The sequence below is a fragment of the Oncorhynchus masou genome, chromosome 5, assembly GCF_036934945.1.
Source record: "Oncorhynchus masou masou isolate Uvic2021 chromosome 5, UVic_Omas_1.1, whole genome shotgun sequence".
Classification (NCBI taxonomy): Eukaryota; Metazoa; Chordata; class Actinopteri; order Salmoniformes; family Salmonidae; genus Oncorhynchus; species Oncorhynchus masou.
Genome location: NC_088216.1, coordinates 55,944,294 through 55,960,395, shown reverse-complemented (window position 1 = coordinate 55,960,395; position 16,102 = coordinate 55,944,294). Strand labels below are relative to the sequence as shown.

Sequence of the window (16,102 nt, the reverse complement as noted above, 5' to 3'; positions counted from 1 at the left end):
TCCACTGCTTGTATGAAACTCACAGAGCAATAAGACACCTATAAACAGACAGAAGGGGATTGATGGTGTGCAACTAGTGCATAGTACAAAGGACACAGGCCTACATCAACAACCCACCACATCTACAACCCCCTGCTACCCTCAATATGGTCATATCCATCTTCAGACCCTTCCTCAATTCCCCCTCACATCCTCTCTACAGGTATTCTACTATTCTCTCTGAGATCTCCCCTGGCATATTAATAGCTGTTTCTCTCTGCATGTTCATAATGTGGGCGTTGTGAGAGGAGTGATTTAGTCAGAGGAAACTGGAGGGAACAGTACAAACACCATCTGTTGTCACATGTTAAGAGTCAAGGTGGCTTGTTGTATGATATTACCCCAGTTCCTTCACTAGTGAAACACTGATTGATGATGTGTAATGTGGTAATATAGTGGAATAACATTTTTATTCTCTCTCACTCTGATATAGTGTGCACACATGCACTCACTCACTCACTCGCTCGCTCACTCACTCACTCACTCACTCACTCACTCACTCACTCACTCATTCACTCACTCACTCACTCACTCACGCACACACAAACACAGACGTAGAGCAGAGCAGACAGGGAGGGGGGTGGGTAAGCTGACAGGATCTGTGCTCTCTGTATGGTTGATTAGACTCAGGGGAGTGGGCTCTGCTGCACAGTGTGAGTCTGAGCCGTGAGCTCCATGCTAAGATACTGCTTATATTCTGCTGAAGCACATTAGAAGTGAAGCGGAACCGTGTCCTCACGGAAAAATAACCAGAGCCAAGTGATCAGAGGTCAAACAGAGGTATAGTAACAGGTCATGGGCTGCGCAATATCATTTCTACTGAGAAATTACTAAAACAGTTGAAATAAATATGCAACAACTGATTGAGAGACATTTATATAAAAAAAAAAAAATGTTATTTATTTAAACTTCTTCCTCATATACAACATTTTGCATGTTAAAATCACAACAAATGTAAGTGTTCAGCAACAGATTTGAGCAAATAAGAAATAAATAATTGAAGAGTAAATAAAAAAGCTACTACTGTACCTAGTTATGTTATCAAACATTCACATTTCTAGTTTTACAGCACATTTATCAGCAAACTAATTACAAAAAAAGAGTTTAAAATGATAAGTTGATTCAACATTACCGTACAATCGCTAGAGTTATTCAGTAGACAGTATACGAAGTCTAATCCCCTTAGTCAGCTTTTAATTGAAGTCCATACAAACTCATTTACATTTCAGTGCACAACAGATGACCTGATTTACAAAAGGAGAGAATAAGCACTGAAATCCCTAACATTGCCAGGGGAACCTTTACCTAGACTAATAGTACCTGTTGCTGCATCAGCAACAAGACAAAAAGCTGTGCTATCAAAAACGCATCACAGAAATAAAATGCAGCAACTAAGACAATCTGGAAGCTAGACACAGCTGCCATCTTGGAATAGTCCAAACGATAAAAGAGAAAAAGAGAGTCAAACAAAGGCGATACGCTATACTAATAAAAATCCTGTCCTTTATCACTCTGCCATGTGTTAGCAAAGCAGAAAAATACAAAAACAAATGTTTTATGACTTTTATATGACTTTTGCACCAAAATGGCAAAAGTGTGTCTGTGTGTGCTGGTGGAGGGGTGGCCTGGGCCAGGCCTGCTTCACCACATGTAGTAGCTGCGTGTGGTGTCCACGGGGGAGGGCTTGCTATCTGTACCGCCCTCCTTGTCCTTCTCACTGTCTGCCTCCCATAGGTTGATGAGGGGCGGGTAGAGCTCATTGAGGGGGATGGAGGAGGTCTTCTGCATGTACTTCTTCAGGGAGTGGTGGTAGTTCTTCCTCTTCCAGCGCCGGGCCACATACACCCCCACCGTAGCCAGGCTAAGGAAGGCCAGCATGGTGGCCATGATGGCTAACAGGGCGGCACTAGGTCTCTGGTCCAACACGTCCAGGGTGAAGGTGACGCTGCGCGTGGTCACGTTGACGCACGACTTGTGGGTCTGCAGGTGAATGTTGGAAACAGTGAGGCACACCTCGTACTCGGTGGCCGGCTGCAGGTGGGTCAGGTTGTACTCGTGCACGCGACGGGCACGCGTGCAGTGTAGGTGATGTGGGGGTTGTCAATCTTCATGGTGGCCGATGCCCACTTGAGGTTGGAGGTCATGACGTTGGAGTTGATTTTCCAGGAGACCAGAATGGAGTGGGACTCGGTCTGCTTGACGTAGATCTTCATCACCTCGGCACTGTCCAGCAGGGTGCCATTGACGCGGATGGTGGTGACGCGTGTGTCGGCGCCCTCTGTGTTCTGGGCTATGCAGGTGTAGCGACCGGAGTCCTCCACCTGGACGTGGGACAGTCGCAGGGTGCCCTCACTGCTCAGGTGGTACCGCTCCGACACCGTGTCCACTGTTATCTTGCTCCCCATAGGAGACACCCAGTATATCTCTGGCTCGGGCTCAGCAATAGCCCTGCAGTCCAGGCTGACACTCATGCCCAGCTCAAGGCTCAGGTGGCTGGGGAAGGTGTCCTGGGAGATGAAGGGCAGGCACTGCTCTGGGGAGTCCGGCAGCTTCACCTCTCTGACCCGCTGGCCCCGGAGCTCGGGCGGCGAGGTACACAGCATAGCCAGGGGCTCCATGAAGCGCACGCTGGTCCTGTTGGAGCTCATCCACTGGATGACACAGTCGCAGCGTAGTGGGTTGCTGTGCAAGCTGATCTCGCGGAGGTTGGGCAGCGCCTCAACGGTGTGCTGGTAGACAGAGTTGAGGGCATTGTTGTTTAGCATCAGGCTCTCCAGGGAGGACACGTCCCTGAAGGCCGTCCGGTGCACGTAGGACAACTTGGGGTTGTTAGTGGCCTCCAGCTTGGTCAGCTCAGGCAGGTTGTCCAGGGCGTAACAGTCGATGGATACCAGGTCAGCCATGTTGTTGATACCAAGCTCCTTCAGACGCAGCATGTTCCTGAAGTCTCCCTCATGGATCTTGTGCACTGGGTTCTTGTTCAGGTCCAGGAATTTCAGGTTGGGCACTTTCTGCAGGGCCAGCTGGGGCACCCGGACCAGCTTGTTGTCGTAGAAGGATAGGCTCTCCAGGTTATCCAGGCCCACCAGAGCATTCCCAGGAATGTCAGTGAGGTCCATGCAGGCCAGGACCAGGCTCCTCAGGCTCCCCAGTGGCTTGAAGTTCATGTCCAGGATGCCAATGACAGGGTTCTCTCCGATCATCAGGATCTCCAGGTTGGGCGTTGCCTCGAACCAGCGGTTGTCGATAACCCGGAGCCTGTTGGAGTTGAGGTGGAGGCGCAGCAGGCTATGCAGACCGGAGAAAGCCCCGGGGGCGATGGTGCAGATCTGGTTGTGGTTGATGTAGAGCTCCTGTAGGTTGCTGAGGTCCTGCAGGCAGTGGTCAGGCAGCTGGCTAATCTGGTTCTCCTCCAGGTGAAGGGTGGTAAGCTGGTTCATGTTGGCCAGGCCCACAGCCTCCATTGTGCTGAAGTTGTTCTGGGACAGGTCCAGCTCTGTCAGGTTGAACAGGGCCCTCTAGCTCACCGCTGGTGTGGGCAATGGAGTTGCTCTGGAGCAGCAGCACCTGGGTGTCAGAAGACAAGTTGGAGGGGATGTGTGTCAGCCGCAGGTCGTTGCAGTCCACCGTGGCCGCCTCCCTGTAGGTGGACTGGGGGGGTGAACCAGGGGCGCACCTCACACACACACAGCCGCGGGCACTCCCCGCCCTGCACCAGGGGCAACAGCAGCCCCACACACAGCCATGCCAGCGGGGGCCAGGGGAGGGGGCTTGGAGCCATGTTGTCTGCTCTCTGTCTGGTCACACTGAACTTAGAGGAGAGGCAGGGTTCCTGAGGACAGCCTGGAGGATAGGTGTAGGATCATGGGCATCAGTGTCCTCCCTGCCTGTAGTGGGTTTTTTCTAGAGCTGCAGTCCATCCACAGTTAGTGTGAGAGTGCGAGCAGTCCGCGATGATTGCAAGTGTGTGTGCGTTTCAGAAGGGGGCCAGGGGATGTTCAGGGTTGTCCTCTTCCTCCACTCACGTGTTTTTCTCTCTTCTCACAATTCTGCTGAATAAGTCTGCAACACACAAAAACCAAGAGAGGTTTTAGAAGTCTGCAACAATGGTGAATGCATTACTTTGTTCCATTATCATCCCAGAAACAGATGGTGATTTAGATAAAGAATAGATATAGAGGGAGAGGGAGACTGCGAGATAGAGGCAGGCGGTGAGGGATTGAGAGTTCCTGGTGAGAGATAAAAGCCATAAAAGATATCAGACAGTGAGTTACATTTCATTAAACACAGCTGATATTGACAAGGCTTCCCAGCTAGCACATAACATTCTGAGAACCTCTTACATCTTGGTGAGAGCCTGGTTGTCCTATGGTTATTTTGCATACAATCTTCCCACAACTTTCTGAGAATGGTACAAGATAGTTGCTTGGCTTTGGAACATCCTTAGCCCATTTAGGGACTTTTCAAAAACTTTATTTTCTTGGTATTTCATCACTTTAACAGAATGTTTCTTAAAAGTTCAAACATGGTTACATTTAAAATAAATGTAGGTTATGTTCCAGGAATGTTTGCCAACTGGTTTGACATTGGGAATGTTCTCAAATAGTTCCGAGACCATTAAGAAACAATGTTCTTCTGTGGGTCCTGTATTATTTCAGCATAACATTTCCTCATGGGTCTATTCAAAGTCATGTTCTCAAATTGGACGTGAAGAAAACATTCCATAAAAACCACAAGAAAACTTCAGTTATGTTCCGAGGATGTTATTTAAAAACATATACCATTCTCAGCATCAACAAAACTCTCTCTATTATCTTGTTAAAGATGCACCATGCAAAAATTGCTCTGCCATTTCCTGGTTGCTAAAATTTATATAAATTTTTGTCACATACATTTCAGTTAATGTGACAAAACCAGCAAGTATAGTGTAGAGAATCCTCGTACCATCTAAACCACTGTGAAATATATATTTTTTTCATTACCAAAAATATAGCATTTTCAGCTGTTTGAAGCTGGTGTACAAAATCGAAAGAAAAAGTTGCAAAAATTAAACATAAGAACGGCAAACATATAAATAACGCACATAGAACAGATTTGACTGTTAAACAGTCATCACAAGCTGGCCTCCGCCCAGTCCTCTGAACCTTACACTGAACCCAAACGCGTGAGTGCGTCTCTTGCATAAATTGATTTTGTCCCCCTACACCAAACGCGATCACAACACGCAGGTTAAAATATCAAAACAAACTCTGAACCAATTACATTAATTTGGGAACAGGTAGAAAAGCATTAAACATTTATGGTAATTTCGCTAGTTAGCTTGCACTTGCTAGCTAATTTGTCCTATTTAGCTAGCTTGCTGTTGCTAGCTAATTTGTCCTGGTATATAAACATTGAGTTGTTATTTTACCTGAAATGCACAAGGTCCTCTACTCAGACAATTAATCCACACATAAAATGGTCAACTGAATCGTTTCTACTCATTTCTCCTCCTCCCAGGCTTTTTCATCTTTGAACTTATATGGTGATTGGCATCTAAACATTCATAGTATTACTACACCAACCGGCAACACAGTTCGCTTTCAATCACCCACGTGGGTATTACCAATGAGGAGACGGCACGTGGGTACCTGCTTCTATAAACCAATGAGGAGATGGGAAAAGCAGGACTTGTAGCGTGATCTGCGTCAGAAATAGAAAGGAGTTATATTTTAGCACTTGGCAACGCAGACGCTCGTTGACACGTGCGAGCAGTGTGGGTGCAATAATTGAATAACATAGATTTCTAAATTCGCGCGACGCGAGTGGTGTGGTCAGCCTATTAGATTGCTGCCCTATGTACATAGTCATTGAACACTATGTGTATACTGTATTCATGTTATATAACTACTGCTGTACTGTCACGACGTCTGCCGAAGTCGTTGCCTCTCCTTGTTCGGGCGGTGCTCGGCGTTCGACGTCACCGGTCTTCTAGCCATCATTGATCCTTTTTTCATTTTCCATTGGTTTTGTCTTGTCTTCCCACACACCTGTTTTAAATCCCATTCATTACCTGTTGTGTATTTAACCCTCTGTTTCCCCTCATGTCTTTGTCAGAGATTGTTTTATTGTCAGTATAGTGTGATTGTTGCATAGGTGCGCGTCGGGTCCTCGTACCCATGTTTGGTTTGTTTGTTCATTTATTGTTATGGAGCATACTCGTGAATCTTTATTAAAAGACTCCATTTTACACTCAGTTTGACTCTCCTGCGCCTGACTTCCCTGCCACCTATTACACCTATGCGTGACATGTACACACCTTTTCTATTCACATACTGTCTATACATACCATTCACATACAGTACATATATACACTCAGTGGCTAGTTAATTAGATACATCCATCTAGTACTGGGTCGGACACCCCTTTGCTTCCAGAAAAGCATGAATTATTCGGGGCTTGGAAATGTTGCTCAATTGGTATCAAGCAACCTAACGTGTGCCAGGAAAACCTTCCCCACAACATTACACCACCGCCACCAGCCTGTACCGTTGACACCAGGCAGGATGGGGCCATGGACTCTTAAGCCGAATCCTGACTCTGCCTGCAGCATTACGAAACAGGAACCGGAATTCGTCCGACCAGGCTTTGTTTTTCCACTCCTCAATTGTCCCGAATTGGTGATCATGTGCCCACCGGATCCACTTCTTGTTTTTAGCTGATAGAAGAGGAACCCATTGTGGTCGTCTGCTATAATAACCCATCCTTTACAAGGACTGACGAGCTGTGCGTTCCGAGATGCTGTTCTGCATACCACTGTTATACAAAGCCGTTATTTGCCTGTTTGCGGCCCGTCTGTTAGCTTGCATGATTTTTGCCATTCTCCTTCGACCTCTCATCAACTAAATGTTTTCACCCACAGGACTGCCGCTGACTGGATGTTTTTTGTTTGTCAAACCATTTTCGGTAAGCCCTACACCCTACTGTGCGTGAAAAGCCCCTGAGAACCGGCCAATTCTGAGGTACTGGAACTCGCGTGCCTGGTAGGCACCAATGATCATGCCACGCTCAAAGTCGCTTATGTCACTTGTTTTGCCCAATCTAACATTCAATTGAACAGTAACGGAATGCCTCTCTGCCTGCTTTATATAGCAAACCATGGCCACGTGACTCACTGTCTGTAGGAGTGAACCATTTTTGTGAACTGGGTGGTGTACCTAATAAACTGTCCACTGAATGTATATTTATATTCCGGACTCTGGTCTGGAAGGTCATTTCCTTAAATTCTATCCATTTTGCCATGACAGAAGCCAAATGTGAGTTGGCTTGGGGGTGTGGTTTGATGTCTGTGTTTCTTGGGGGTGTGTCCTTGCCATCACCAAGACACACCTATCTGTCAGACCTTTCCAGCAGCTTTTTCCCTCCACTCAATCATAACAAACAAACCTCCTGCAGGTTGAGTTCAATATCTACAGGCAGCTGTATGGTGAGATGACGGAGGAAGCTTTGAATAGGTCAGTAGCCTACAGAGTAATATGAAAAGAATGCAATTGCTGAATTTATGTAGATATTCTAAACTAAGTGTTTTGCTAACTTTCAAATGTAGCAACAGGTCCGTGTTGAATAAACAACCACTTACATCATACCATAGAAGCAATGTTCTGCTAATATAACAATGCACACCTTTCACCTTTCATTGTCATGCCCAGCCGATACAGATACAGTGCCAATCAACATTTTGTCTGGTGGTATTGGGGCTACCTTGGCAAACATGTCAGAGTGGTCATACCTTCCAATGTTGTTTTCCGTATACAACAGGAGTTCCCTGATCCTGGTGCAGAATACACAGGGTTTCTCCTCCTCATATTGACTGATACCATTCAATAATTAAAAAAGACAATACAAGTAAAAGTTGTGACAAGTAAAACATTTATGCCGAGTGCCAGGTCTCTCGCCATTCAGAGCCGTCAGCCCGTCTGTCAGCGTGACTTCATCAAATCATCGTGCAAGTCTCCACATGCTGGCTCTATATGTGTTTCTGTGAACACATACACATAGAGTCACTGTCATAATACCAATGGCAGTTAGGAGAGGTAATATCTGACATACAAACAGGTCATATGTTGAAGTTTGAACAGCTCAGATAAAACCTACCCAATTATGGTCTCCCTATCAAACAACCAAGACTGGCATCTGCAAAAATATATACAGTCCTCTCCATCTGTAGAGATAGGCAGAGTTAATCATTGACACATGGAATGAAAAGTGTGTTACAAATACTGGACATTTCTGCTGTAATGTATCACTTTCAGTCACACACTGTGGATGTGTTGAGCGCCAGGTCTCTCTCCATTCAGAGACGCCAGTACCAAGACCCTGTTCTACTACCAATGGCAGTTAGCATAGGTGATATCTGACAAACAAAAATATACTAACTGCCATTGGTAGTAGAACAGGGTCTTGGTACTGGCGTCTCTGAATGGAGAGAGACCTGGCGCTCAACACATCCACAGTGTGATTACTCCATTCATAGTGCTGCTCACAGCGAGGGCATGTCTGAATGACGCTGATGAGGGCTCTCTTGCTGGTCTTCTCTATGATGCATGTTCGGCTGCAAACGGAACAACTGCAGCAGGCCATCTTACAAGGTGGTGTTGACTGGGAGGGCCTGTGACAGGGTGATATAATACAGTCAAGTGGTAAATTGCATTTTGTTCTAAAGAAAGGACCAAGCTTTTTGCTAATGCACTTCACAACAAAAACGACTACCAGTTGTATCTGCTTGGCTGGGGAATTAGCCTACTGTACTGAACAAAAATATAAACGCAACAATTTCAATGATTTTACTGATTTACAGTTCATAATAAAATCAGTCAATTTAAATAAATAAATTAGACCCTAATCTATGGATTTCACATGACTGGGAATACAGATATGCATCTGTTGGTCAGAGATACCTTAACAAAAAAGTAGGGGTGTGGATCAGAAAACCAGTCAGTATCTGGTGAGTTCACCATTTGCCTAATGCAACGTGACACATCTCTTTCATATAGAGTTGATCAGGCTGTAAATTGTGGCCTGTGGAATGTTGTCCCACTCCTCTTCAATGGCTGTACGAAGTTGCTGGATATTGGTGAGAACTGGATCACGCTGTTGTACACGTCGATCCAGAGCCTCCCAAACACACTCAATGGGTGACATGCTTGGTAAGTATGCAGACCATGGAAGAACTGGGACATTTTCAGCTTCCAGGAATTGTTTACAGATCCTTGTGACATGAGCCTGCAGAATACACAGGGTTTCTCCTCCTCATATTGACTGATACCATTCAATAATTAAAAAAGACAATACAAGTAAAAGTTGTGACAAGTAAAACATTTATGCCGAGTGCCAGGTCTCTCGCCATTCAGAGCCGTCAGCCCGTCTGTCAGCGTGGACTTCATCAAATCATCGTGCAAGTCTCCACATGCTGGCTCTATATGTGTTTCTGTGAACACATACACATAGAGTCACTGTCATAATACCAATGGCAGTTAGGAGAGGTAATATCTGACATACAAACAGGTCATATGTTGAAGTTTGAACAGCTCAGATAAAACCTACCCAATTATGGTCTCCCTATCAAACAACCAAGACTGGCATCTGCAAAAATATATACAGTCCTCTCCATCTGTAGAGATAGGCAGAGTTAATCATTGACACATGGAATGAAAAGTGTGTTACAAATACTGGACATTTCTGCTGTAATGTATCACTTTCAGTCACACACTGTGGATGTGTTGAGCGCCAGGTCTCTCTCCATTCAGAGACGCCAGTACCAAGACCCTGTTCTACTACCAATGGCAGTTAGCATAGGTGATATCTGACAAACAAAAATATACTAACTGCCATTGGTAGTAGAACAGGGTCTTGGTACTGGCGTCTCTGAATGGAGAGAGACCTGGCGCTCAACACATCCACAGTGTGATTACTCCATTCATAGTGCTGCTCACAGCGAGGGCATGTCTGAATGACGCTGATGAGGGCTCTCTTGCTGGTCTTCTCTATGATGCATGTTCGGCTGCAAACGGAACAACTGCAGCAGGCCATCTTACAAGGTGGTGTTGACTGGGAGGGCCTGTGACAGGGTGATATAATACAGTCAAGTGGTAAATTGCATTTTGTTCTAAAGAAAGGACCAAGCTTTTTGCTAATGCACTTCACAACAAAAACGACTACCAGTTGTATCTGCTTGGCTGGGGAATTAGCCTACTGTACTGAACAAAAATATAAACGCAACAATTTCAATGATTTTACTGATTTACAGTTCATAATAAAATCAGTCAATTTAAATAAATAAATTAGACCCTAATCTATGGATTTCACATGACTGGGAATACAGATATGCATCTGTTGGTCAGAGATACCTTAACAAAAAAGTAGGGGTGTGGATCAGAAAACCAGTCAGTATCTGGTGAGTTCACCATTTGCCTAATGCAACGTGACACATCTCTTTCATATAGAGTTGATCAGGCTGTAAATTGTGGCCTGTGGAATGTTGTCCCACTCCTCTTCAATGGCTGTACGAAGTTGCTGGATATTGGTGAGAACTGGATCACGCTGTTGTACACGTCGATCCAGAGCCTCCCAAACACACTCAATGGGTGACATGCTTGGTAAGTATGCAGACCATGGAAGAACTGGGACATTTTCAGCTTCCAGGAATTGTTTACAGATCCTTGTGACATGAGCCTGTGCATTATCATGCTGAAACATGAGGTGATGGTGGTGGATGACTGGCACGGCAATGGGCTTTGGGATTTCGTCACGGTATCTCTGTGCATTCAAATTGCCATCCATAAAATGCAATTGTGTTTGTTGTCCATAGCTTATGCCTGCCCATACTATAACCCCACCACCACCATGGGGCACTCTGTTCACAACGCTGACATCAGAAAACCACTCGTCCACACGATGCCATACACACTGTCTGCCATCTGCCCGGTACAGTTGAAATCGAGATTAATCCGTGAAGCGCACACTTCTCCAGTGTGCAAGTGGCCAGAGAAGATGAGCATTGGCCCACTGAAGTCAAACCCACAGTTTCATCAGCTGTCTGGGTGGCTGGTTTCAGATGATCCCGCAGCTGAAGAAGCCGGATGTGGAGGTCCTGGGCTGGGGTGGTTATTCGTGAGCTGCGGTTATTAGGCTGGTTGGACGCACTGCCAATTTCTCTAAAACAACGTTGGAGACGTATGGTAGAGAAATGAACATTCAATTCTCCGGAAACTGCTCTGGTGGACATTCCTGCTGTCAGCATGCCAATTGCATGTTCCCTCAAATCTTGAGACATCTGTGGCATTGTGTTGTGACAAAACTGCACATTTTATAGTGGGCTTTTATTGTCCCCAGCACAAGGTGTACCTTTGTTCTGAACATGCTGTTTAATCAGCTTCTTGATATGCCTGTCAGGGATGTAAACAAATTTGTGCACAAAATGTGAGAGAAATAAGCTTTTTGTGCATATGGACACTTTTACATGTTGCGTTCATATTTTTGTTCAGTGTAGTTTATCAAGCCGGGTATTTTTTAATACAACTCTTCATATAACACACATTACCTGTTGTTGTTGATGAAGCCGTCTGTGTCGTCAGGGAAGTAACTCTGGTCACTATTTGAGGCCTCATGATGGCGTGTCCAGGAGGAATTTTAACGTCTGTTCTCAGGAGGTTTAAAAAACGTTCAGTTTTACCGGTCAGGAAATATATGGCTTCATTCCCACACCATAGGAAACCAAAAACATACGTTCCCACAACTTCCAAGGAACCAAATGTGCTAGCTGGGTTTTAACCTAAATAACAGCATGAATAACAAATTCATATCTGCTAAATAGGCTACTGACAGCGCAACATTTCAGTGAAACTGAGAGTAATAGATTTAGTTTACTGCTGACAAAGTGAAAATAAACAGTCACACCGGTATGTTAGGATACATTTATGAGTCAAACACATGCACACCAGGTTTTGTGCAGACCTGGTTTCAAATACTATTTGAAATCATTTTGAATACTTTAGCTGTGTTTGATTGACCTTGCCTGTTTCAATGGGAACAATAGACAAGTCCCAAAAGTAAAAATGCCACCCAAACAGCAAATGTTTAAAATATTTGAAAGATTTCAAATAGTATTTGAGCCCAGGTCTGGTTCTATGTTTGGACTGAAATGCCTGACATTCTGTATAGTTTCTCAGCGGAGGGTTAGGCTGGAGATATCACCCAAGCCTTCACAGCACCAGCCTGCAGACTTCTTGGAGACTCATTTGATATGGCTAACAGGGTAGAATACATCTGTGAAATTATTCTTGTTGCTGTGCTTTTGTGCAGAGGTTAGTTTCTGTCTTTTAATGAGCTTTTACTCAGCCAAAAACAGGTGAAAAAAAGCCAACACTGAGTTTAAGTTAATCAGTCCGAATGTCAATCAACCTGACTGCTCTGGCCTGTTAGGGACAGGTTACCTCTGATGAACAAAAGCTAGAAAAAATGCAAGTAACATAATAAGACTCACTGTGTGCAATAATGTTTTTAACATGATATTTGAAGGACTCTCACATCTCTGTACCCCACACATACAATTATCTGTAAGGTCCCTCGGTTGAGCAGTGAATTTCAAACACAGATTCAACCACAAAGACCAGGAAGGTTTTCCAATGCCTCGCAAAGACGGGCACATATTGATAGATGGGCAAAAAAAAGCAGACATTGAATATTCCTTTGAGCATGGTGAAGTTATTAATTACACTTTGCATGGTGTATCAATACATCAGGTCACTACTAAGATACAGGCGTCCTTCCTAACTCAGTTGTCGGAGAGGAAGAAATCGCTCAGGGATTTCACCATGATGCCAATGGTGACTTTAAAACAGTTACAGAGTTTAATGGCTGTGATAGGAGTAACGACAACAACATTGTAGTTATGCCACAATACTAACCTAGTAGACAGAGTAAAAAGAAAGAAGCCTGTACAGAATACAAATATTCCAAAACATGCATCCTGTTTGCAACAAGTCACTAAAGAAACACTGCAAAATATGTGGCAAAGCAATTTACTTTTTGTCCTGAATACAAATTGTTATGTTTGGGGCAAATCCAAGACAACATATTATTGAGTACCACTCTCCATATTTTCAAGCATAGTGGTTGCTGCATGACGTTATGGGTATGCTTGTAATTGTTAAGGACTGGGGAGTTTTTCAGGATAAAAAATAAATGGAAAGGAGCTAAGTGCAGGCAAAATCCTGCTTTCCACCAGACACTGGGAGATGAATTAATCTTTCAGCAGGACAATAACCTAAAACACAAGGCCAAATCTATACTGGAGTTGCTTACCAAGAAGATACTGAATGTTCCTGAGTGGCTGTGTTACAGTTTTAACTTAAATCTCATTGAAAATCTATGGCAAGACTTACAAATGTTTGTCTAGCAATGATGGACAACCAATTTGACAGAGCTTAAAGCATTTTGAAAGCATTATGGCAAATGTTGCACATTCCAGGTGTGGAAAGCTCTTAGAGACTTACCCAGCAAGACTCACAGCTGTAATTGCTGCCAAAGGTGATTCTACAAAGTATTGACTCAGGGGTGTGGGGATATTTCTGTATTGTAATTTTTTTTAAATGCTAAAATATCTAAAAACATGTTTTCATTTTGTCATTATGAGGTATTGTGTGTAGGTGGTTGAGAAAAAAAATAGGATTAATCCATTTTGAATTCAAGCTGTAACATAACAACATGTGGAATAAGTCAAGGGGTATGAATACTTTCTGAAGGCACTAAATGTATATTAGTAGACTAGAGAGTGGTAGACTAAATGTATGATGCATATTAGATATGTATATTTGTTCCTATCAGAGGTGTATTGTGGATATGAACTCGGCCACTCTGATGTACAGTATTCTGTGTCCGTCTCTTCAGAGATTACCTACATGTTACTCTCTCCCAGGGGAATATCTGCCTATGCTACCGGGCCGGCACAGTGACAAAAGGAAGATCCTTTTGGTGTGGCAGCAGCCAGTGCTCGCTGATCTGACTGTGGGCACATTACTTACACAACCAGGGTGGGTAGAGAGAGGAAAAATGCTTGGCTCGACATAGTTTTAAAGGGAGACTCGAGTTTCAAGACATGTCTCTAGAAAGCACCGGCAACACAGGTGGGTAGAATTCAATTAGAGGCCTGCAACCTCTGGGCTGTGACTTTGCCAGCACCGGGCTGGGCTCAGGGTGGTGGGATGGATGTAGGTGGATGGGCAGGGCTGAGGCCAGCGTGTTGGTACTGGCAGGGCTAGTCTGACAGGTCTAGCCCCAGAGGACAGGGAGCATTCAGAAGCCCTACACCGCCACCGTGCTAGCGCCTCACATCTATTTCAGATGAGCCACTGGCACTGCTGCGGTCTCCTCTTTCCCCAACACATTTAGGAGGCCCAATTATGGAAATGAAACACAGCAGTTTATTCTTCCTCTCCATTTCAACAGTCAATATGTGATCGTAAGGCCTGTCAGGGGGGAAATATGTTTTTCCTATATCAGTTTGGTGCTGTCAGTGATAAGGGTATTTCCACTGTAGTGGTGAAAACCTGCTGTGAGAGTAGTGTTCTCAGCAGGTGACAGGTCAATGTAGGTATGATGGGGATGAACTACCATGTACAGTATGATCTGCACATGATCTATGACTATGTCTCTTCTCTGCCTGCCCTGCCTGGGGATATTCAAATCAGTGACAGTGGAAAATAACACTGCATTATCATAAACAGACATGACAGTGATAAGCACAGAGCAGGCCCTAGTAACTCCTATCCATTTGAGCATTTGAGCATTTTTCTCACAAATGAAACCAAATCCATCGCTATCCAGGCTAATTTGTTTTCAATACTGGGGAAAGGGATGATTAAATCCCAGCCTTTTAGGCAAGGTGAAACACTTTGTATCTGTTCATGCAGGATTCAAGTGGGTGTGCGTGTGTGAAGATATTACAGCTGAGGATGGCAATATATCTCTTCAACCTGGAGGAATAATCAGCCTCCCATAACTCTCCTGGTCCTGTGTTCTCTGGGTCCTGCAGCTCCTACACTGAGAATAAACCACAGTGTTCCTCAGCCTCCAGTCTAAGTCAGATACTCATAAAATAACACATTGATCCTAAAAAACACACTCCACACAGCCTGAAATGGTGTGTGTGTGTGTGTGTGTGTGTGTGTGTGTGTGTGTGTGTGTGTGTGTGTGTGTGTGTGTGTGTGTGTGTGTGTTTATTTACACATCAAAACCTGACAACCATGTCTCTGAGTTTCAATATTAACATAGAACAGGCTTGGTTTGATTTCTCTCTTTTCTTTCATGTGTGATTTCTCATCTACATTCAGCGCAAATCTGGCAGAAACACAGAGCACAAGGATGTGAGACTGACAGGAACTCACAGCTTTGATTCAGCACATTGCAGGTGTGGTATTTATACTGACTCAAACAAAACGTAGTAATACAGAACATATAACAGAATGTCAGTCCCAGTGTTTCATGTCTGCATATTTTAACAATGATCACAACATGGAATCTACATATCCATAACCCAACGCCTGATCAAAGGCCTATCTGCCAGTACAAATTCTCAATTCGTTTTTCTAGTCAGTGTGGGAGAAACAAGGTTTAGTAATGTATACTGGATACAATATATACGATGTGAAGTCCATTAGAGTATCCATTATCTGGTAAGTATCCTATTTGTATGGCTGTTACCGTGAGAAACTCCCACACCTCTTAGATACCGTTCCAATAGCAATGATGATCCATATCATTATTCAAGTAAAATTCCCCAGGCATACAGAGAGCCATCTCAATGATTCATATACTGTGACTGAACTGGAACATCAGGGCTTTACATCCTCTTCCTCTTCTCAGGGCTCAGGAAAGGACAATAAAGAGATCTCAAAGTCATCTCTCCCCCTCTATCCATCCATCAACCTATCTAACCATCTATTCATTTACCTATCTATGCACCTACAGTTGAAGTCGGAAGTTTACATACACTTAGGTTGGAGTCATTGAAACTCGTTTTTAAACC

At 44.3% G+C, this 16,102-nt stretch overlaps 2 long non-coding RNA genes and 1 pseudogene across 2 annotated transcripts; all 3 read right to left on the bottom strand.

Moving 5' to 3' along the window:
- Positions 1 to 953: 953 nt before the first annotated feature.
- LOC135539911 (leucine-rich repeat neuronal protein 1-like) lies at positions 954 to 4,426 on the bottom strand (annotated as a pseudogene).
- Positions 4,427 to 8,027: 3,601 nt separating this feature from the next.
- LOC135527414 (uncharacterized) lies at positions 8,028 to 9,299 on the bottom strand. Its single transcript, XR_010453435.1, has 3 exons — positions 8,562 to 9,299; positions 8,173 to 8,239; positions 8,028 to 8,056 (listed from the first exon to the last, which is right to left on the bottom strand). It is a non-coding gene; the product is annotated as an uncharacterized LOC135527414 (long non-coding RNA).
- Positions 9,300 to 9,382: 83 nt separating this feature from the next.
- On the bottom strand, positions 9,383 to 11,306 carry LOC135527410 (uncharacterized). The gene is made up of 3 exons (XR_010453434.1): positions 10,011 to 11,306; positions 9,622 to 9,688; positions 9,383 to 9,505 (listed from the first exon to the last, which is right to left on the bottom strand). It is a non-coding gene; the product is annotated as an uncharacterized LOC135527410 (long non-coding RNA).
- Positions 11,307 to 16,102: the final 4,796 nt, after the last annotated feature.